General features: G+C 36.0%; 1 long non-coding RNA gene across 1 annotated transcript; it reads right to left on the minus strand.

The window, feature by feature from the left end:
- Positions 1–8498: 8498 nt before the first annotated feature.
- On the minus strand, positions 8499–22332 carry LOC118567074. The gene is made up of 6 exons (XR_004933457.1): positions 22187–22332; positions 18702–18808; positions 16893–16981; positions 16285–16391; positions 15770–15945; positions 8499–8911 (listed from the first exon to the last, which is right to left on the minus strand). It is a non-coding gene; the product is annotated as an uncharacterized LOC118567074 (long non-coding RNA).
- Positions 22333–22711: the final 379 nt, after the last annotated feature.

A 22711-nucleotide genomic window follows, 5' to 3' on the forward strand; every position in this document is an offset into this window, starting at 1 on the left:
AGTAGTAGTGTACCTTAAAGAAGACAAAAAAAGTTGCCAATTGAACACTTTTACCAATTACCAATTTTATTTTTGACTTTTGACACAATCATTGCATGTATATTTTTTAATTAATCATATATATATATATATATATATATATATATATATAAAATAAAGTTATTAAAGGAATAGCAGTCTGAACATGAGGTTGTTCAGACAGTTTGTGTTGTTTTGTGTCCTGTTCTCCAAGCAAAGTTTTTGCTGAAAAGAAATGAAAACAACATATTTTTCATAAGTTCTTAATGTATTCAATGTTAAACACTGGAAATGACTGTAGTCAACTTGACATGGCTGTAAAGAAAACGGTCCGGGGACTTCTATTACCTACAGGGTTATTCAAGACTGGCTGGTAAAGATGACACACAGGAGACTGAAGACCGACCTGCTTTTATTTTAACAACAGTGCAAAAAGGTTTCAGGGTTCAAGGGGATCTATGGCAGAAGCCAAAGCTGAATCTCAACATATGAGAAGCCTAAAGACTCAGAATTTGCACACTCAATGCGTGATGATGACTAACAAACCCGCTGAAACCAGAAGTTTTATTAATGAGTGTTACCAGACACCACATAAGCACCACCTGTAGGCTTTTTTTTATTTTACATGAACTTAAGGCCAAACAAACAGCAAACAGGTAGTTCCGCAATATCTTCATTAAAAAGAAAGTCACTTTTAATTATCAGATGCAACGGAATTCGTCTGTGAGACACATTGTACGCTGGGGAACTGTTTAGGTCAAATGTTGTTGAAAATGTTTGAAATACTTGTTAGAATGTGCAGTTGCAAAGTAAAGAAATCATGTTTTGTTATAAACAGACTGGTACCTTTAAGCCTCCTCACTAGCAAGGGTGGTCTAATTTTCTGTCTCAGCTTCTGTGACTTAACTTTCTGTTGAAATTAAGAGAAAAATAAAATAAAATGTTAAATGAATTAATTGTGCCTTTAGAAAATTACATCCTTATTTAAAGGCAAATAAAAATACAATGGTCAAATAATGACAGGATAGTGTTTATTTTATTATTGTTATTATTATTATTATTATTATTATTATTATTATTATTATTATTATTATTATTATTATTATTATTATTATTATTAGTAGTAGTAGTAGTAGTAGTAGTAGTAGTAGTAGTAGTAGAAGTAGTACCCCCTCCATTTTGTGCATGTAGGGAAACACTTTTGTACCCAGGTACTCAAACCATGTTTCTCTTTTGTTGTAGTTTTTCTTTCTAATTTATCTATAAAATATGCAGATAAATGTTTATGAAAATGCATAAATCTCTTGTATTATTTAGTTAAATCACACATTATTATTTAATAATGCGAGTTAAGACTGTTTTAACCGAATGTTATTTTACACGTTGCACTAAAAAATGGGACTTCGTCTCTCAATGAGATTTACCAATTTAAATAAAGGTGAACAAGTAAAACAAGTTGATGTTAAAGTATGATAGATTACGACCCCTAATTTGACCAAAATTACTCTAAGTGACCTCCTGCTGGTAGATATTATTTATTACCGTAAAACAACTGCATTACTTTACAGAAGACTACATATAATTGACAGTTGTCAAAGCAGTATGAAATGTCCCCCTGACAAGTGCAGATTTTTGTATGTTTTATGCATAATGGCTCGCTGTAGACGGCTTCAGTTCCTACCTGAAAAAGTTGGATACTGACAAGCACCCAGGTGCAGCTGTCATCGTTTTCCTTTCACCGTTATACACAGAATAATTTCTCTGTGTTTAAATATATATTTTGGATTGGAAGTTGGACTTTGTCTGCTAGTAATACACTCATAAATAACATTGCAAACAATTAAATAACTTCTATATAAAAAAACCCTCATAAACCCTTTTAAGACAGTAATAGTAATTTTGTTACAGCAAATAAATCACATAAGATTGGTACTGAAAACAACTGTAAATATTCACCCGTCCAACAAATGCTAAATATTAATTGAACATATGTAACTGCCTAATTTCTACATGGTGATGTTAATGCAAAGTGGAGTGCATTAAGATCTTTTCTAGTGCTTTTACAAGTGACAAATTTGACGTCTGCCCATTCCAAAATCTCTTAGATATCTTAAAGTCAGCAGCTTGAACAACAATGAGGATGTTGTTTTTTCCTGAGCAGAGAGAGGTTTTTTATTCAACTTTGAAGTAAATTATATGTAGTTTAGAGAGCACTGGAGAATCCTCAATCAGAATCAGAATCAGAAATACTTTAATAATCCCAGAGGGAAATTGTTGTTTCAGTACAAATGCCATAACATAAACAAGGGTTTTATTGTGAAGGTTTGCAGGAACTTGTGTTTCAGTTCATTTGCTAAAACTGACAACTTATTAGATTCGTTGACCTGCAACAGGCAAAGATTGTTGTATTGATAATTTTTCCTGTCATACCAACTATAAACAGATCCTCAGCAACAATCTCAGTCGTTAAAAAAATCGGACAAGTCAGTAACAACTTAGAAAATCTAGATCTCTCTAAAGACAGTAAACATCTGGCTAAACCAGACACATTAGTTGCTAGGCATAAGCTACAGACAGAGGACCCATGGCTGTTATTACTTTTTCATGGTGTAAAGATATCAACATCACAAAAACGATCTTCTTGCACAGTTCTAAAGTTTAAAATGCATTCATTTTTAACATTTTGTGATCTTTGGTGGTTGAAACTTCACTTTTCTCTTTCCTGTTAGCATCTGTGGTAAACTGTAAGAATTGTTGCCTTTGATAGACATTTTTTCCTCAAAAAGCATATTTTCCAAAATACATATTTACTATAATGGTTTCATCAAATACAGTTTTGATAATAATTTAATTTTAAAACAGTATTACTAACCATCACAAATATTATCACAGTGCTCATGTATGTGCTCACGGTGCCTCTTTGCTGTCACTGTAAGCATCATCAGATATACATACGTGCTTTTTAGAGACAATATTTAGGGTAATCAACACTTTGTCACATAGTAACACAGAGTTGAAGCAACCGAAGGACTGCACATTTAACTGCTTATTTATTTACCAGGCAGCTATTTTTGAAGAAACATGCAGTTCTTTCTGTTCTTGTTGTCTGATCTGGGATCTGCTCTGTTCTGATACTTAACACACTGTCTATGAACCAATTGTTTTCTAGATGAAGGTCCTGGGTTAGAATCCCAGCCTCGTGTTTTTTTTTTTGTTTTGTTTTTTTATGGAGTTTGCATGTTTTCCCTGAGCATGTTTGGATTCTCTCAGGGAACTCTGGCTTCCTGCCACAGTCAAAAAGGTTAGTGACTTACTGTAGATTGCTCTGAGGTTTGAGTATATGTATGCGTACATGATTGTTCTATGTGTGTCTCTGTTTTTCCCTAAGATGAACTTGCAACTTGTCCAGGGTGTACTCCCTCTCACCCAGTGACCCCTGGAGTTAGTCACCAGCCCTCCACAACCCTGCATGGACAAGCTGGGACAAATAAGGGATGGTTGAGTCAAATATGCATTTACAGTTGTTTTTTTGTAGCTTGTAAAGCCTTTCATTCAAGGCTGCTAGCACAACCGCCCACCTTAATAACCTGGAAAATAAAACTTGCCTAAGTCCATAAATAGCATATACAAACATCTGAGGTAGGCTATTTGCATAGTTCAGTTTGATTTGTATTATTGTTGTTGCTGTTTTATTGTCACTTGGCAACTCCAAGGGCCGAGTGATGATTATCCACTGTTTGTTCTGTATTTTACTTAAGTGTTCTTGAATATTTTATATAAGTGCTTCATAAAGTTGGGCACACCTTCCTACATAACAGCACAGAATGAGACTTTTTTTTAGCACAGCTGTTGTGGCAAAAAAGATATTCTGCCAATTACTGACAACAGTATAATTTGTTATTATTATTGTTTTTTTTCCGTACCTTGCTTTGATAAATTGTAACAAAAAATTAATGTGTATAACTTCAAACTTATATTTAAGAGACATCTCATTACTATCAGAGAAAACATTTGGTTCAACAAGTATGCGTTTAAGTCTATATGTGAATAGTTTTAGGATTCATTGTGTATATTATATTTTTCACATGTATCAAAAAAAATACTTATGTGCTATTACAATAAAAAAATTCACATTCCTTGTGAGGGACTTGTGACATGTTCAGGGTGTACTTCACATTTTGTCAAGTTACCACTGGAGATCAGCACCAGCATCTCAGTAACATACATAGATAAGTAGTTAGTCAATGGATGGATGGATGAATGGATGGCTGGCTGGATGGATGAGTGATCTTTGTATGTATGTATGTATGTATGTATGTATGTATGTATGTATGTATGTATGTATGTATGTATGTATGTATGTATGTATGTATGTATGTATGGACAAAGAGTGATCAGTGGATGGATGGATGGATGGATGGATGGATGGATGGATGGATGGATGGATGGATGGATGTATTGGTGAATGGATAGACAAAGGACAGAAAGATGAGTGATCAATGGATGGATGGATGGATGGATGGATGGATGGGTGGATGGATGAGTGGCCAATGGATAAATAGAAGGCATAAATGGATGGATGGATAGATGGATGGATGGATAGATGATTGAGTAGATGATTGATGGGTGGGTGGATGGACGGATGGACAAAGTAATGATAAATGAGGGATGGATAGATTTATGGATAGATGGATGGATGGATGGATGGATGGATGGATGGATGGATGGATGGATGGATGGATGGATGGATGGAGGATTGGTCAATAGTTAGATGGATCAATGGATAGATAAACCAACAGATGGATGAATGGTCAATGGATAGATGAATGGATGGGTGAATGGACAAAGGAGAGGTAGATAAGTGGTTAATGAATTAATGGAATGTTGGATGGATGCATGGATGAATCGATGGATGGATGAACAAATTGATGGAAGCGCCGTCAATGGACAGATGAAACGATGGATGGATTTCATTTTTTTTTTTTTATAAGCGGCAGGTCATTTATTCTTAATAAGCCATTCCTGTTTGGAGGGGCATTCTGTGAATTTTTTAATGGAGTCCTTGTCAGAGTAGACTAAATGCTTCCAGATACTCAGACGTACTGTGCGTATATTTTGAGCCGAAGTATGTGGGAGCCTTTAGACTGATCTTGTCTCCAACAAGCACTGCAGGTAGGTTTGAAGTGAATGGAGTGAAACAATGTACAAAAACACTTTAGGGATTCATGCTGGGGGATATATGACGGTGTGGTCATGTTTATCTTGCAATGGTTTTGTTAATGTTATAAGCATATGTTGCATGGCACCATGACGTCTTTGAAATACCTGGGAAAGTTAAATAAAAATGTAATGGCCTCTACAAGTAATGGATACTCACTGGGTCTTTCAAATAGAAAAATGATTGAAGACAAAACATGTGACCAAATCAAAATGAAAATGGTTCTGCATAAGTGTTACAAGCATTGGTATATCTTCCATAACCATCTCTGTTCCCAAGCTTAAATTCAATAATTAAAAAAACACATTCTGTGCTGATCTGAACAGTAACAACCAGATGGCCCAGGTCCATACTATCAATGAATAATTCAACCTTATGTGTGCTTCTGTGTGTTAATGATCTGACATTTGAACACATGGTTTTAGAATCAGTGCTTTTAATAATCCCTGTCTATCTAATGATGCTCATTCAATTAGCAATTTATTGCCATTTACCATGTATTTTCCCCCATTTATTTTGTCTTTGTCTTCACCCTTTCTGCCTGATGCAGATCAGTGCTTGCTGCTACCGTCAGTGTTTAACAAAAGTGCTGTGTGAAGGCATTTGAATTTAGTTGAAAACGTGTTTTTCATTCATTTTGTTTAAAACAAAACAAATGTTGCACTCTAGACAGATGCTTCACAAAACCACTTCTTGTTCTAAGCTTTTTCATTTTTGTTTACTTTTACAACCCTCAACTTCAGTTTATGTTATTGTGGTTTTATATGATAGAAGAAAAACTACACATAATTTTTGCATACATAAATCTGACAAATGTGGCATGCATTTGAATTCAGTTATCCTGGGTTAATACTATATGTCAAGCCCTCTGTCTCTGTACTTAAAACTTCAAGTCTTTTGAGCTACATCTCTACCAGGTTAAGAAATGTAACGTTTTTGCCCATTATTCTTTAAAAAAATACCTTAAAATCAGTCAAATTTGATGTAGGCCATCTAAAAATAGCTATTTTCAAAGTCTAGCCAAGGATTTCCAGTTATATTCAGGGATTGAGTTTAACTAAGACATTCTACAATTGGCTAGATTATATTTAGGGTCAATGCAGCCCAGTCTACTGTGTTCTACAAAGTCAGTGCCAAAACAAAAACTATGTAATAAGGGGCCTGTGCAAATTCTCAGTTATCACAACAGCAAGCAGGCTTAAATCAGAGGCAACTGGACATTAGCTCAGTTCTTTCTGAAAATGTTTTGACATCTATCCAGGAGTCTTTGTCCATCTAACCACAGAACTACTCTCACACAATCAATACACAGGATTAAGCTTCAAAAACACATCACAGATGCCTAAGGGGATACATGGCGCCGTACATGGACTTGATTTATGTAGCACTTTTCTTGTTCTACTGACCATTCCAGTCTTCTACGCTGAGCCAGATTCTCCCAAAGACACTCACTAATGCATACATATTAATTTATTGATACGCAGATTGGTCAAGTGTCTTGGGTCTTCTAATTGCAAGACTGAAGGTTATATGCAGTCCACCGATGAAGAGAAAGAGACTTTCAGCTGTGGATCAAGGTTACAGTAGGCCTGCAAACAAACAAGAGAAGAAAATAAATTATCTTGTAGTAAGAGAGCCCCTAGAGGTCAGTGGACGTAAACAAACAGGAGAGATGTTAGTTAAGAGAAACCAATTTTGGTTTATTTAAGTAATAATGAGAAAAATGGGAACCGATAACCAAAGAATAACAATGAGGTTGGGAGTCAGGGAGCCAGTGATGAGTGTGGTCATGTGGACAAATGCTTGTTGCCTTAAAGAAAAAGGAAACAAAAGCACAAGAGCTCCCCCAGACAGAGAAAAGGTGAACATTTTATAAGCTGATCAGCAAAAAAATCGGAATTGAGCATCAAGATCTGCAGTGTAAACATAGCCCATTTACCAATTAGATGACGTTTGAAGCCAATTGTTGCCCTGGATTTAATTTAGGGAGAGCCGATTAAAAGCGATACAAATGCATGCAAAATATTTCACATTTTTATTTGTAAAAACCATGCCGTTTTCCTTCCACTGCACAATTGTGCACCATTTGTAATGAACCAGAATTTGGACCCAAAATTCAGCCAGACACAAAGAGAGACTTTTAAGAGAGCTATTAAAGAAACAGGTGTAGCCGGTGTGGGAAACGTCTGGAACTGGCTCAGGAACCTCTGCAAGGAAGAGAGACAGGTTGGAGGCGGAGTCCAACAGTGGGACTTGTTGAGCACTGTATTAAAGCCACTAACCTCTCTTGAATCCGGGGTGTAGCATTGATTTCAGGAAGTGGTGCCAGGAGGATCCTGGCTTGCCCTTTGCTTGCAGAAGCTGGGTCGACTAGATGCAGAGGAGAAGGTCCTGGGACAGTACAGGGTCATGCACGGGGATTCTGAAGCACGCTGCGGTAATCAGAGGGGGAGTCCAACAGACACGCTACTGAGTCCAGTCCAGGGTTGTGATCGTCGGGGCTAACAGATAGACAGAAGTACAGGAGGGCTTGCCAGAGAGGCAGAGTTAGGCAACAGGTACAGGTCCAGAAACTGAGAACTGAGAACAGGAGGGTCTAATAAGGGTGAGGCAAACAGGCAGGAGTCCAAATAATCAGAGCAGACAGGAATCTATAGGCAACACACAGATGTAGCACCACCAATTAGAAGAATCACAGGTTCAGAATATCAGGGGATAACGGCTAGTGCAGCACAGGGAGCAGATTGTGACAACAGCAGCAGAGACACAGGCAAAAGCTGTTAACGTCACACTATTTTGATATGGTGTATCACTTAAAATACTATTAAAATACATTGAAACTGTAAAGTGACCAAATGCTTGAGGATTATGAGCATTTTTGAAAACTGTTGTATCTGGAAAAAGAGCTAGTGTCACTAATTAGGTATTATTATTTTATTATATTAGAGTTTTTGACAAAGCTGTAAGATTTGATTAAATTTGACGTTGTAAAGTGCCTCGAGATGACATGTTGTGAATAGGTGCTCTATAAATAAAATTGAATTGAATTTAACTGAATTAGACAGAATGTATATGATGTCATAAACTTGGTATAAAAGAAATAGCCCCAATCACTTAATACTAAAACATTGAGTATTACTTTGCTGAAAAAGCTTTGCTTAAAGTTGACATTTGTAACTCCAAAGACTCTTGTGCAAAATATGATCCTTTAGTTTGACTCAAAACACGTTCGAGATAATAATAACTACAGCTGTGCAGCCTGTTTTCAAAAAGCTGGACATGCTGAAATTATTTCTGTTTGCAGCTGCATTGCCTCTTTAAACTGCAAGCAAACACTGAAACAAAAAAAAAAAAAAGCTGGTGTAGGAAACAGTGACAGATGCCAAAGGATGATTTGCAGGATTTTCTGTTCACTGTGCAGCAGCAGAAGTCGTCATCCGTGCAGAGGAATCGTTGCACTCACGGCTGCGGGAAGGAGAGTACCACAGCCTGCTTGGTTCTAGCACACAATAACACGATGGTTTCAGAGAAGGGGTCAGCGAAGCATCTCGATTGGTGGAGCTGCATTGTGGAGGAGAGCAGGTTGCCAAATGATCAGGTAGACCAAATGACTTTAAGCGTTCTCAGAAACAGTCAGGCAGAGAAGGCTGATGTCCTTCTACATGAAAGGAGCCACTGGAACAAGACGAGACAAAATTAACGATAAAGTAGAGAGATATCAGACTTGATATCATCTTACAGCATGTTATGGTCCCAATCTCAGAGTAATCAACACAAAACAGATTGGGTTGCTTTTAGAGTAGCGTAAATATCACCCAATGAGTGGAACCTGCCAGGTCTACAATAAGTTATCTATTCTATCCTATACTATTCTGGCACAAAGCATCAGAAATACAATAAAAGTGCAAAAAACACCTTGTTAGATTTTGCATTTTTGAACAACTATGATAATAATAATAACAATAATAATAATAATAATAATAATAATAATAATAATAATAATAATAATAAAACATGCAACATAAAAATTCAGAAATTCCTTAAAAATAAACTTCATGGTAGATGTAATGATAAACCAACTAAAAGACAATATTTCCTATTATTGTGTTTTTCCATGCGGTTTCACTACGCATATAGTTAATTTTGGCCTGCCGTCATAGTTAAAGGGGTATTTGAACACAAGGTTTTAAACTGAATCAAGCAAATATTGGGCTATGGGATTATTTATTATTGTCAAGTTGAATACTTTTTTACTTTTTTAAAAAATTTTTTTACTTTTTTAAATAGGGTGGCAGAATTTGAAGAAAAAAAAATCAAGATCTTTATCTAAATTTAACATTGTTTCTGTTTTCTTTCTCTGACAAATAGATTCCTCATCGTACCTGGAGATATTTTAGTTCATCTACTTTTTTTTGTTTTAAAACATAAAAACCATGAGTTAATTATCCTTTAGTGTCTCTTTTCTGCATTTCTCTCCGTCATTGCATAGTTATTCAAAATAAAGCAATATGTATATATATATATATATATATATATATATATATATATATATATATATATATATATATATATATATATATATATATATATATATATATGGTCATATTCCACAAATTAGAATATTATTATTACGTAACTCAATACACTGAGGAAAACATATTATATAGATGAACACAGACTGGGGATGTTTTAAGGCCTTTATTTCTCTTAATTATCATTTTGTCCACCTACAGCTAATTAAAACATAGCATTTAAGATTAGAATATTGCATTAAGCCAATAAAAAGACAACATTTTTCATGCAGAAAAGGGAAGTGTTTTTAATACCAACTTAAAGGTTGTTGTTGTTGTTGTTTTTTTCAAAAGGTAGTTTTAATCTGACAAACAAGCCTAGTCATAGTCATTTGTAGATCTTTATTTGTTGTTGTCTTTTACTTCCTTAATGCATTAAGGTGCACAAAATAGTCTGAAATGACAGGTAACATAACAACATAAAGCATATATTTCACTGTAAACATTTTCTATCTGAAAATTCCTTACATATATTTTTTTTACTCAGAAAACTAATTTAAAGTTTCTTAAAGCTTGTGACAATAAGCTGCATGGAGGCATTTTGCTTTGTTGCATTTGGTAAAGTTAACGCTGGGACCCTAAATGTCCCCCTAACACTACTCATTACATCATTTCAGCTTCTAATTAATGAAAAAGTATTTCATTCTTGCTGGAAAAAATTACAAACAATGTTTTGAGATATTTTTCCACCTTCTATGAATAAAATTAAAATACTGATAGACAGAACCCTCAATCCGGGAAAAATGCATGCTGAGATACGTTTTTATAATAGTGTGACTCTTCTTTTTGTTTAATTGTATTTTTAAAAAAATCATGTAAGTACTGCTACCTTTTCTAAATTCATTCTACAATGAAGATTCAGAAAAAAACACTCTTTTGTTTAACAGCTGAATCAAAGATAATATAGTTTGTAGAAACCGGAGGAAAGCCTATTTTATTTTTTTTGCACACTCTAGAGTTAAAAAATCTGATTTGGTTTCATATTTAAAACGCTCCCACGTGGTGCGGTCTCGGACCTGCCCAGATCTGAAGTAGCTTTGCGATGTGTTTATGTGGCTTCATCTAAATAATGACGGGCTATCAGGCAGACTTCTGGATAAAAGGGTCTCAAAGTGGGGGACAAACAGATAGGTAAAAACACCTCATTGATGTGCAGCTTCACGATTTAGAAAGTTTCTGTCTCCGCGTGCAGCACTTAGAGAGCTCTGATACTTTGGAGTAGGAGATACATCTCCAGAGTGTTAGCATGGGGTGGGGGGTGCAGCAATTGCAGCTATTTGCATGCATTTTGGGTCTAAAACTGTGGTGCACCGCTAAAATATTTAGAGCTAAAAGAATGTGATGGTTTATCTAGGGCATTAACCCTTGAATAAAAATTCCTTTTTTTAAACATAAAAACAACGACTTTTCTAGTTTTGTCCACTCACGCGAGAAAAAAAAAATGTGGTTTGACTTTAAAATAGGTGTGTGACATACAAATTAACAACGTATATGTTTTAGGATATCCCAATCCTTCCTTTCTGAAAGAACTATCTCCACTACCCTCCTCTATGGTAGGTCTTCACTTCATTTACAATCCCATTCAATAAATTAGAATATTATGCAAAAGATCATTTATGTACGTAACTCAATTCACTAAGAAAAGCACATTTAATTACGCAGAAACATGTTTTCTAGCATCTATTTCGGTTAGTTTTGACGATTTTGTACTCGCAGCTAATAAAAACATGACATTTAAAATTAGAATATTGCATAAAACCAATAAAACGACATTTTTATTGCAGAAATACAGGCCTAATGAAATGTACATTTAATACTTTAATTCGAACAAACAAGCCTAATTGAAATTATTATTTTTTTCATTTAATGAATATGACTATACTGCACTTCAGCTTTATAACATGATACTACACTAAGGGTAATTCCAACAGACTGAACCTGCAGGCAAGCTTTTTGGCAATGCTGTTTATTGTATTTCTAAGCTTAACAAAGTCACAGAAAATTCTGGAATAACTTTGCCAATGATGCATGATGCCCTCTTTGACGTACAGATTGAATTCTAAAAGCTATTCTTAAATTTTTTTTAACAAATACATTGGTCCTTAACTGCTAATTGATGTTATAGATATTTTTAATTCTGTATTTCTGGCTGACTGGGAGACATGTTTGAAGGAATGTATGAATTAATAGCTTTATTGTAATTGATGGCAACCAGAGATGGAGAGATTAGCCAAAAATTGTACTCAAGTAAGAGCAGCACTACTTCAACATATTTTTACTCAAGTAAAAGTAAAAAGTAGTCAGCCAAGAAATTACTCAAGTAAGAGTAAACAGGTATTCAGTAAGAAAGCTACTCAAGTATTGAGTAACAATTACAGCTGGTGATTTAATATTTAAAAATTGTGCAATGAGACAGACAAAAATATAAGGTTATGTGCAAATTCTGGTATTTTAAAGACAAAAGATACACTAAAGACAAAAGAAACACTTTTCTAAATATTTTTTTTCAACATTAAACTTGAAAGCAATACTTACAGCAGTTAATATATATACAGTATATTAGAAAAGTGCAAAGTATTTCCAGTCACAATATCTACTGTATGCTGTACGTTTGACCTCCAAATGGCTCAATGAGCTCAGCACATAGAAAATAACATTAAAATAACAAAGCTTGTGCCTCACTTTAACATAAACTCTAGGTTTTTCTCTCTCTTGTGCGTTTTTGGTTAAAACAAGTCAGCTCTTTATGCATGGAGTAACTCCTAGTGGGTACAGAAGCCAGAAATTGTACTCAAGTAAGAGTAGTGATACTTGAGTAATAATATTATTCAAGTAAAAGTAAAAAGCACAGTGCAGTAAAACTACTTCTAAAAGTACATTTTGCTCAGAAAGTTACAGAAGTAAATGTAACTGTGTAAATGCAACTAGTTACTACCCACCTCTGGTGGCAACCTAGACTGATTTAGGAATGCTGCTCCTTCAGTGCATGTGACATTCACACAATCATGCATGTGTAAAATGTGTGTACAGCTTATTATGTTTGGAGGTATTGTTGTGTGATCTTGCACTAATAGCCTGGCGGGTGACAGTAAATGAAGTCCAAGGAAGTGGATCTTATTTAAATGTACCATCAACATCAAACATATAGTAGAAAACTGTTTGTTTTCTACTAGTTCACTCCTTAGGTCTTTTTGCAGACTCGAGGAGTGAATTAAACACACTACACAGCATGTGTTGATTTTATTTTGCCCAATTATTAACACTAGGATTCTCACTAGAAAGTTCTGGTTTTGCAAATTTGTAAAACTAGCTTCTCTCTCTCTCTCTTTTTTAGTATTCTAATGTGTGTTAAACCTGTTTCGCCTGTGGTGGGAGGTAATTGTTTGACCGCCAGTTGTGATGAGAGAGTTTTGTACATCGTTTTGCTCTTGCATTAAACTTGAACTGGAGATTAATTATTCTCTAATTTAAACCAAGCATCTCTGCATGAATTGGTTCACTTGACTGCTTTCGTTCTGATATACATCTCCTTGCAAGAGACAAAAAAGGCATTAACTGTGCACATCCTCTTTATGCACCGTGGTCAGTCTGATGGACATTGTGTTTGAAAACTGAGAACAGTTGGAGACGTATAAGCTTTGTAATAATGTGTATTCCATTCCGGAAAACATTGAAAATGTGTTTCTGTAAAGTGAACTCAACTAAATGTTCATGCATAAAGACGTACAAACAAGCTTTTTATTTTTTATATACTTCAAATCCGCTCTATAATATTGCTTCCGGACATCCAAATGGGCGTTATTGTATTGCAACAACTGATTGCATTCAAGGGCAAAGAGAGACAAGAGGAAGATTGGCAGATGGATTTGGCCATACGAGTAGCTGGGTGACAAAGCTAGAGCGAGCTGTGTTTGAGTCACAACTATACTCTCTAACAGCTTTGTTTACCTGCCCTTACTGCTGCCACAATTAATGCAACAGAGAAGTGGACTGAACCAGGTACCCTTGGAACCAAGCACCCAGTCCAAGTACACCATCCTGCTTTGTTCTGCAGTGCATTTGGTGATCTGCACTGATCTGCTGCTATGCCTGCATGGTGTTTTTTAATTGTTGTTACAAAAGAGAGCAGCTATGCAAAAAATATTGCCACTTGAAACAGCACGGAGGACACTGGCACTCAGGGAAACGTGTGGATTTGAAAGTTTTTGGAAGTGACATTTTTATTTTTCAGACAAAGGAAGCAGGGTATTTATTAAACTGAAGAATGAACTTGGTGCTTATTTCTAGGGTTTTGAGTGTTAAAGTACACCCCACAATAAAGAAAGGCTGGAAGCATTTGAGGACCCCCCAAGGATGAATTAGAGTTTTCATTTAGGCAAGCTCAATAGAAGATTATGTTTGAGATGATTACATTTACTATTCACAATGCTACAAAGTTCACCTCCATTGTTTTGTCCATGGAGGACTTGCTATGAAACACAGCTGATGTCCGTTGAATCAACTCTTTCAAGCCTGATCCAGGAATGTTTTTTTTTCCAGAAAATTCTGATTTTTAAAGCTTGAGTTCATTTAGAAAAATGTACTCTTTATTGGATGCTTTATAATATGTTTGTTTTTTTGTAAACATTGCCGTTTGTTCTCTTTGGGTTTTGTGCACCATGATTGATACATTTGGCTTTGACAGACAAATGATTATCAAAAAGAAGGATTTTTTCTGGATCATAAAAACACAGGCAAATATACAGCAAATATCTGAGAAACTTTCTTGCTTTGGTAAAGAAAGAAGAGCCATTAAAGATGGAGACAGCTGTGAGGGATGTACAGCAGGTTAGACTGATAAAAGATAGAGAGAAGAATGTGTTACGAACAGACTGTGTCTGCTCTTTGAGGAGCTGATGAATGAGGAAAATGAGAGTGAAAGGAGGACAGATGAAGCAGAGAAATAGGCCTGAAGGAAATTATTAGGAATGATTTTAAAGCAGCTTTGAAGAGGATGAAGTGTGGAAAAGCAGATCACATATCTGTAGAGGTATGGAGATGTCTGGGAGAAAGTACAGTGGTGTTTTGACCAGCTTTTTAACAGTCCTGGAGAGTCGGGAGATGCCAAACGATTGGAGGAGTGTGCTGGCACCTATTTGGGCCAGAGGCTACCCCCCCAGGAAAGGTTGCCAGTCCATCACAAGGTAACACGGAGACACACACTGGACAGGCAACCACGCACACACACGCACACACAAACCTGAGGGTAATTTTGAGAGACCAATTAAGTTAATAGTAATGTTTTTGGACTGTGGGAGGAAGCTGGAGTACCTGGAGAGAGCCCATGCATGCACAGGGGAGAACATGCAAGATCCATGAAGAAAGACCCCAGGATTTGAACCCAGTACTGTTGCGTTACAGCAAGGCAGCAGTACTACCAACTGCACCACTGCACAGTCCCAACTGGAACCAATGAATATAAATAAGTAATAGCTACAAAAAACAAAACACCAAAAACATGTCATCAGCACATGACGATGACATGTTATTCTGATACTTGATCTAACCATGTCTAGCATGATAACAAACCTACAACATGTACATTTATAGACCGGCCAATCAGGAGAACGTGAAGACAATAGCTACCTGAATAATCACTGAATTTAAAGATGACACTGAAGTTGTGTTTTAAACAATATATATATATATATATATATATATATATATATATATATATATATATATATATATATATATATATATATATATATATATATATATATATATATATAGCTTTTTAGTATTGCTGAATATTACAGAATATTTTAACAATGCAATTTGTTACAGTGAATAAATATTTTAAGTAATGCATAAAAAAATCAAATTTCCTTTGATGACAAGAAAAGCAACATATTCTTGTAAATATCAAAGAGTGGGGTTAGTATTGTAATGTACAAATAAAAGCTAAATAAAACAAATTTACCAAGATTGCTTCATTTCAGGAGGAGAATAGAGAGAATTTCTCCCTCACTTCATTTTGGGCTTGTAGTACCAGTTGACCTCTGACTTGCCGGTCAAGGTCTCTGAGTTGATTGGGAGACTGACTCCATCTTTGTTTTATTCCAGTGTCTCTCAGTTGTTTGAAGATCACTCTCCAGCCTAAACACACAAAAAAACCAAAAACAGAACAACCCCCGAGTTGCTTTTTTCCTGTGACATTGCTCTATGTCCATAATAAGATAACTTACTGTTTCATCTGAAGTGGGTGACTCCAGGTTCAGGGAACTAGCACACGCAAAACTAAAACCAACAGTTTAGAGTGACGTAGTCTGCAGAATTTTGCACAACTAAAAATTTGTTTGATTAAAGTGCTGTAATTTTAACCCTTATGAAATGTTTGTTCCAAGTATAAAACATAAAACAATAGTGACCAGTTTGTTTCAGTTTGAATGCAAATTGTTAATTTCATTTGAAGAGCAAATGCAAAAATACACAAACCTAGATCTACTGATTTTCTCCTCCCACAGTGAAGTAGTGCATCAGTCAGACAGTCAAGACGACGGTTGACCTTCTGACTCACTGATGATATATTTTGGATCTCCCAGCTTGTTTAAAGAGAAAAAGGCTGGTAAATACAGGAGGGGAAAAACGGATCTAGAATATTTGGAAAACATATGAGGATTTTACATTTTTGACATCAGGTCACCTTTCTCCATGAGTCAGAAACATGGATGGTATTCATGCCGACAGGAGGCTTCAAATACATCAGCTATATAAAATTTTTATCTGCTGGTTTTACGTTCCAAGAAAATGTCCAACTTTAAAGTTGCTACAGTCCTAATTAATGAACAAAATTGAAGTCCTCAGTCACACTACTCTAACTGTAACACGAGACGAATGTCCTGAGTTTACGTTTCTTTGAAAGAAACGTAAACTCAGGATCCCAACACTTGACGTATGCAAATAAAAAAAATTGAATGTGTTATCTATCACAAACATAATTTAGATGTTATATTTAATTAATCACATCACAAGGATAATGATTTAGGGTTACACTTGACTAACGATGCAGGAATGACAAGAGAAACATGACAATATTTACTCACTTAACTTGGTCAGTCACATTTCTTTCAAAGCTCTTTTTTCTTACAAGGTCAAAGTTGGCATCCATAGCAAGAATCATAGTCCTATCAGTCTGAAATATGAAGAGCAATAAAGTTTCAGCTTTTTCAGTGAGTTCATAATTTAGATAATAATAACGATTTAAAGATAAAGATTAGTTCTAGGAGGCTATTCAACATGAGTCTTGCAATAGGCCTTTATATAAATTCTTTCTAAATATATTAGATAAGTTTATATCACTGTATCCAACCTAAGGACGTGCTAGGCATGCTGTCCCGTCATCAAACAGGTCAGAAAAATCGACTAAGGTTCTTCGTTGGGAGTGGTGGCGACATAACTAGGAGATTGATTCTCCCAACAGGGCTTTGCAAAGCATGATAACTTATGGTAAACACTACAAGATTATTTAATAAGGTTTATTTTATTAAATGCAAAGGTACACAAGTAAAATCAAAGATTTTGGCGGTAGACTGTAACAGACCATTTCTGAGAGCTTTAGACTTAAATGCCAATCACAATAAATAATCATGTGTCCTGCGAGAAAACACTTTCAAACTGTCGTCATTGTAACAGTGAATTTTGGGTTTTCAGTATCTGTAAGCCATAATCATTAGACTTACGATAAACAAATCTTAAACAAATCTTAATTTTTTTTTTATATTTCACTCTGTGTGTAATGAATCTATATAATATGACTTTCACTTTCTGAAATAAGTGACAAAACATATTGATCTTTTTCACAATATTCCGATTATTTCTTGGAATTTCCTGTACAATCCTCGTTTGTTTAAAGAACTATTAACGTATCGACCGACTAATCTGTTGGACATGTAACAGCAGACACAGAATTAATATTTGTATTACTGTTGAAACATTTGGTTGGTAATTACTTTTTTACTTCATCTCCACCAGAGTCACATTGTTCTTCCACTGTAACACGTTGCGAAATCCCTCAGCAGACACATAGTAGTCTACGAAGAACTGATGAAAGAGCTCAAGAAGAGCTAATGAAAAGGCTGTCTGAGGCCTCTCTGGTGTGGCAGGCCAAAGACCAAACTTTAACAAGGTGCAAAGCCTCGGGTTCATGTGTGCAAAACAGCAGATCTACAGTTGCATAACTGCCCTAATAAAAAGCAGAAAGATAAAAGGTCATTGAGGATTTTTCACCATCACCCTATAATGCCCTCCATTCTTATATGGAAACAGGTTCTTCTGCAACTTGTTCTCTTATACTTTTATTTTATTTTTGCTAGGCTGTATAATAAATCAATTTATCCCATTGGAGGAGTACCTCTTCCTTTTTACCGCTCTCTTTAGGGGTCACCACAACAGATCGTCTGACTCCATTGCATTCTGTCCCTGGCATTCTCTTCTATCAAACATACCCTCTCCATGTCCTCCTTCATTACATCCATGAATCTTCTACGTGGGTTTTTTGCTTTATCACCTGCCTAGCAACTCCATGTTAAACATACTTTGCCATGTACATCTATCCTTTCTCTAAACATGTCCAAACCATCTCAGCCTCTCTAACCTTGTCTTTGAACCCTGAGCGTCCCTATTGATCTATTCATTTATGAGCTTTTTCTATCCTTTTTACTTCAAGTGTAAAGAAAACTCCAAAGAGGAACCAGTAACCTCAAATATCCTTCAAAAATGAAAGAAAAAAAATACATCCTAAGCATGTCTTCATGTGGCAGAAGGTTAATACAATTGTAACATATACAACTAGATTTAAATCAGAAGTATTCAGAAGTATTTTTTATTATGAAATGGATTTTAAAAGAACAAACCTGTGATCAGAAAGACTTTGATCTCTCTGGAGTACAGTCCGTGGAAACTATAATTCCCCACTAAAATGCAGAAGCAACTGCAGCCAAGCCACCTCATAGTAGGATTTCTAAAGTGATGAAATATAAAAAGAACAAAGGAAAAATATATTTTTAGTGCAATTAGGAAATTATTCAATAAGCCAGAATTCAAACTTTTAGCTTTCAGCATAAACTATGAAGCAATGAGAAGTTATATTCCATTATCTGGAAGAGAATGCTAAACTAGTACTGCAAGCTTTCCAAACAGCGATATTAATCAGGTGCTTTGAAAATATCGCAGATGTTTGAGGAAGGTGCTGAAGATTTATGTGACGCTTGTAATAGCTCATCTTTCTGTGAATCCCACAACCTCCGTGCTTTTCTCTTTGCCCGATCGTAAGCCGCTTCTGCTTCAAAACAATTGCAGTTTTGAAGGAGAAACAGTTACAAATCGGGTTATTTGTGTCTTTAGGGGCAGGTGTGATTGGTATGGGAACAGGTGAGCCTGTATGACTTGAGCTGGGATGAGAGATCCAAACTACTTTTATCTAATGTGCCCTGCAGCGGACACTGTTCTTGAGTTTTGGCATGGTTCTAAAGTGGGAGGGGGGGAAAAAGAGTCAGTTACAGTTACACCTAGAGAAGCTGAGCAGATTAGTAAATTGTTTGGTTACTGTAATAACTATACACCCATGAAGACCTCAATAGACAAATGACAAAACCTAGAGAGTCAAGTCCAGGAAAAAAACAACAGTTTATTAGAATTAACTCGCTTCAACCTATATGTCAGTTATCTTAAGACAAAATAAAGGGTAAAACCAACACTGACACATTTAATTTTCATAAAAAACATCAACATTTTGTACATTTGATGTACAAAGACAAATCCCAATTCTAAATGTGGTCACTTATCTTTAACATGAAACATATAACCGGAAAAACGCACTGGACTAAATATTGAAATGAACAGAAAAAAGTCAAGCTAAGGGGAAAAAAAGAGCCTGTGCAACCTAGCACCTCTAAAATTAAATAAAATAAAATAAATCAAAATATACATCACTGTGATACGTCCTCACACTCATTGTGTTTTAACTTTAGATACACCTGCAACTCACCACTGATGGCGTCCTGTCGAAGAATGCCGTAAAGTGGTAGCTAGATTGTAACTAAAGGTTTTAAATAAAGTCAAAGGAAAAGAAGCTTCCGGGTTGGGGCGCAGATGAAGCTGCAAACGCATATTATTTGGAGTTAAGAATGCCAGATAGCTCTCTACCTTCCAGCCTGCCAGGAGGAACATGGACAGTCTGAATCCATTTTATGGGAGTGATATCTGGAAATAGCGGCCATTTAACGGGTAGATAACCATATCACGTTTTAATTTAGCGCCAGAAACAAAGTAAAAGAGCTAATAAACGGATTTTGAGACATTTTGCATCGTCGTAAGAATGCAGGGGGATAAATAGAAAGATGTGGAAATTATGCTCTCCTGTTTTTCCTCTTATCTCCATGCACCACGCTAAATGAACCACCGTGAAACTAGAAGGAAAAACTGCAGCACTTTAATCCTATTACAATACATTCAATTCTTCCGCTCTCCGTCTTCCCCAGCTGCAAGATTATGTGCCCGCATCCCATTAAAGCCCATATTCTGTTTTTTTGGACCTCTATTAGCATCATTTCGTTCATCAAGCCACATTAATTGTGAATGAATGCAAACTCCTGCAGAAGAATACGGCCTTCAAGAGGTCTGTCACATACTTTCTCCACTTGGGAGGACCTTTAACCTACTTAGCAGAGGAGCCGCAACGTTTCAAGTAGTGCGGCTGAAAGATATGCACCTGCTCGCTTTTTACTCTCGCGCTGCGCCGCGATTTAAGAGGAGAGAAAGTATTTGATCTAAATGGTGCAACAATGGCCGCAGGTGTGGAATTTCCTCCACAAATCTCTGCTACAAATGAGCCTCGTAGGCCGGACATGGGAGGCTGAAATCCTAAATCTAAGATTACAGAAAGCAATCTTGCTCTGAGTGTAAATGTTCGAAGTTAAATTGTATTCTTGGCGTCTCCAAAAATAATAATAGATTATTTATATTATTTATCCTCAATTTTCCTACTAATTTATCGTTATTTATGGGGGGAAAAACAAATGTAAAATGGCGACTCTGGCAGTGATGTTAATTTATCACATCCATAAAAGTCGATCTTTTTTGTTGTTGCTGCCTAAATCCAAAGTATTTGTGAAATAGTATGCATATCAAACTGAAATTTTGAAGCCTACTGCATCAGCGTTTGTGTCTTTAATGTCGTTAGATGTGTTAGGAAATGAGGATTTCGAATACGTCGTGCGCTTTCCTGAAGCTCGCCGCGCTAAAATCTATAATTTTCAGCTTCATCTATTGCCTGGAAACGGTAATACCAAAGTGAACACATAACGCTCAATTCTTTTTAGGATATGTACGGATGCACTTGCAAAAAAAAAAAAAAAAGAAAGAAAAAGAAGACCGAAAATAAATTAGAACAAAGGTAAAAGATTGCTGCGTAAAATACGCACGGACAGACGTGTATTGACGTTTATCTATTCCCAATTAGTTTATACTTAACAAAACAACATTCAGAACTGGATACTACATTTAATATTACGTATCTGTGTGTAAATTAACCCATATTGTATACAGAGAAAAAAACAAGAAATATACTACTTCAATTGGAGACGATCGGGGCAGCAAGTCTAAATAAATCCTGCTGTTTTCTGCACTCTGTCCGTTGCGTGCCGGTGTGCGATTGAGTTGGCAGGTCAGGACCTGGCCCTTCAGCGATCTCCACGCATCTCTCAGGGTATTGAACTCGCATCAACGAGATGGGAAAAAGCACTTCAGGAGCCAGGCCGCCTGGATCCATCTGCTACTTGGAGCTGAGGGAGGGGTGACGGTATCGGAAAAAGGTTGTTTGTAGGATATAAACAAGTGATATTAATGGTTTGTTATTGGGTTCTGGTAAACAACAGTTAAACGGCCAGATAAAGGCTTAAAAGCGTAAAAGAGGAGAATCGAATTATGTAAATTTGAACACACTTATTTGCGCAATAAATGCGCAAATATCAATCTTTTGGGACCCAATTTCAGACATAATGACACATTTAATTGTTAAATGGACAGTAAACCTCTCTTTTTATGGCATGGCCAACGAGTCAGAAATACTATCTGCAATAGTTTATCACGGTAAAGATGCATTCAAAAGCGCTCTTAATTGGTGCGTTAGTTGCCAAAGAGAAGCAAAAAGTAATTTTCTTCACTGTGTGCCTTCAAGCCGTATCCTTAAAAGGCCCATTTTTTAATCTAGAGATCGTACAGACAGATTGTCGCTCAACACAATTCATCATGCATTCAGAAATATAAACATCTATAAAAAGAAAGATGTCAGAGAAAACTACTTCAGTTGCAAAAATCCAAGGATTAGCTACTAACCCACCTTGTCAGGCGCGTTTATCTCCCTCCAGCTGCGTTTTGTGGTATTTTATTCCCTGCTTTAGAAAGTTAAAGTAGATTTTAAAAATTATTAATCTGAAGTCTACGCTTTTGTAAGCGTTATGAAGCCATCGAGCTCCAGATTTTTATGGGATCCTGATGTGGAGGGGGGGTTGCGGACTACAGGGTCCTGCTCTCTGACTCAGTAATCCACAAGGTTGAGAGGTTTGCTTCATTTACATAATGTTAGAGGTCTGGGCCGAGGCCTACCTTTCTTTTTTTCCCTTTTTCTTTCTTTCTATCTTTCTTTCTTCTTTTTATTTATTATTTTTTTTTACTCAATACATCGTTTCCCAAAACGAGTCGGGAATTGCGCACGAAGGTTGGAACAAGAAATATTGGCAAGAAGGAAATCTTACTTTTTTTCAAATCATAAAATAAAGTTTTGCTTCAATTGAAAACAAAATGGGGTCATTTATCACGCGTATTAAGCGTCGTGTGAAAGATGACGTTTTGTATCTTATCAGTG

This window comes from Fundulus heteroclitus, chromosome 19 (assembly GCF_011125445.2).
Source record: "Fundulus heteroclitus isolate FHET01 chromosome 19, MU-UCD_Fhet_4.1, whole genome shotgun sequence".
Taxonomy (NCBI): domain Eukaryota; kingdom Metazoa; phylum Chordata; class Actinopteri; order Cyprinodontiformes; family Fundulidae; genus Fundulus; species Fundulus heteroclitus.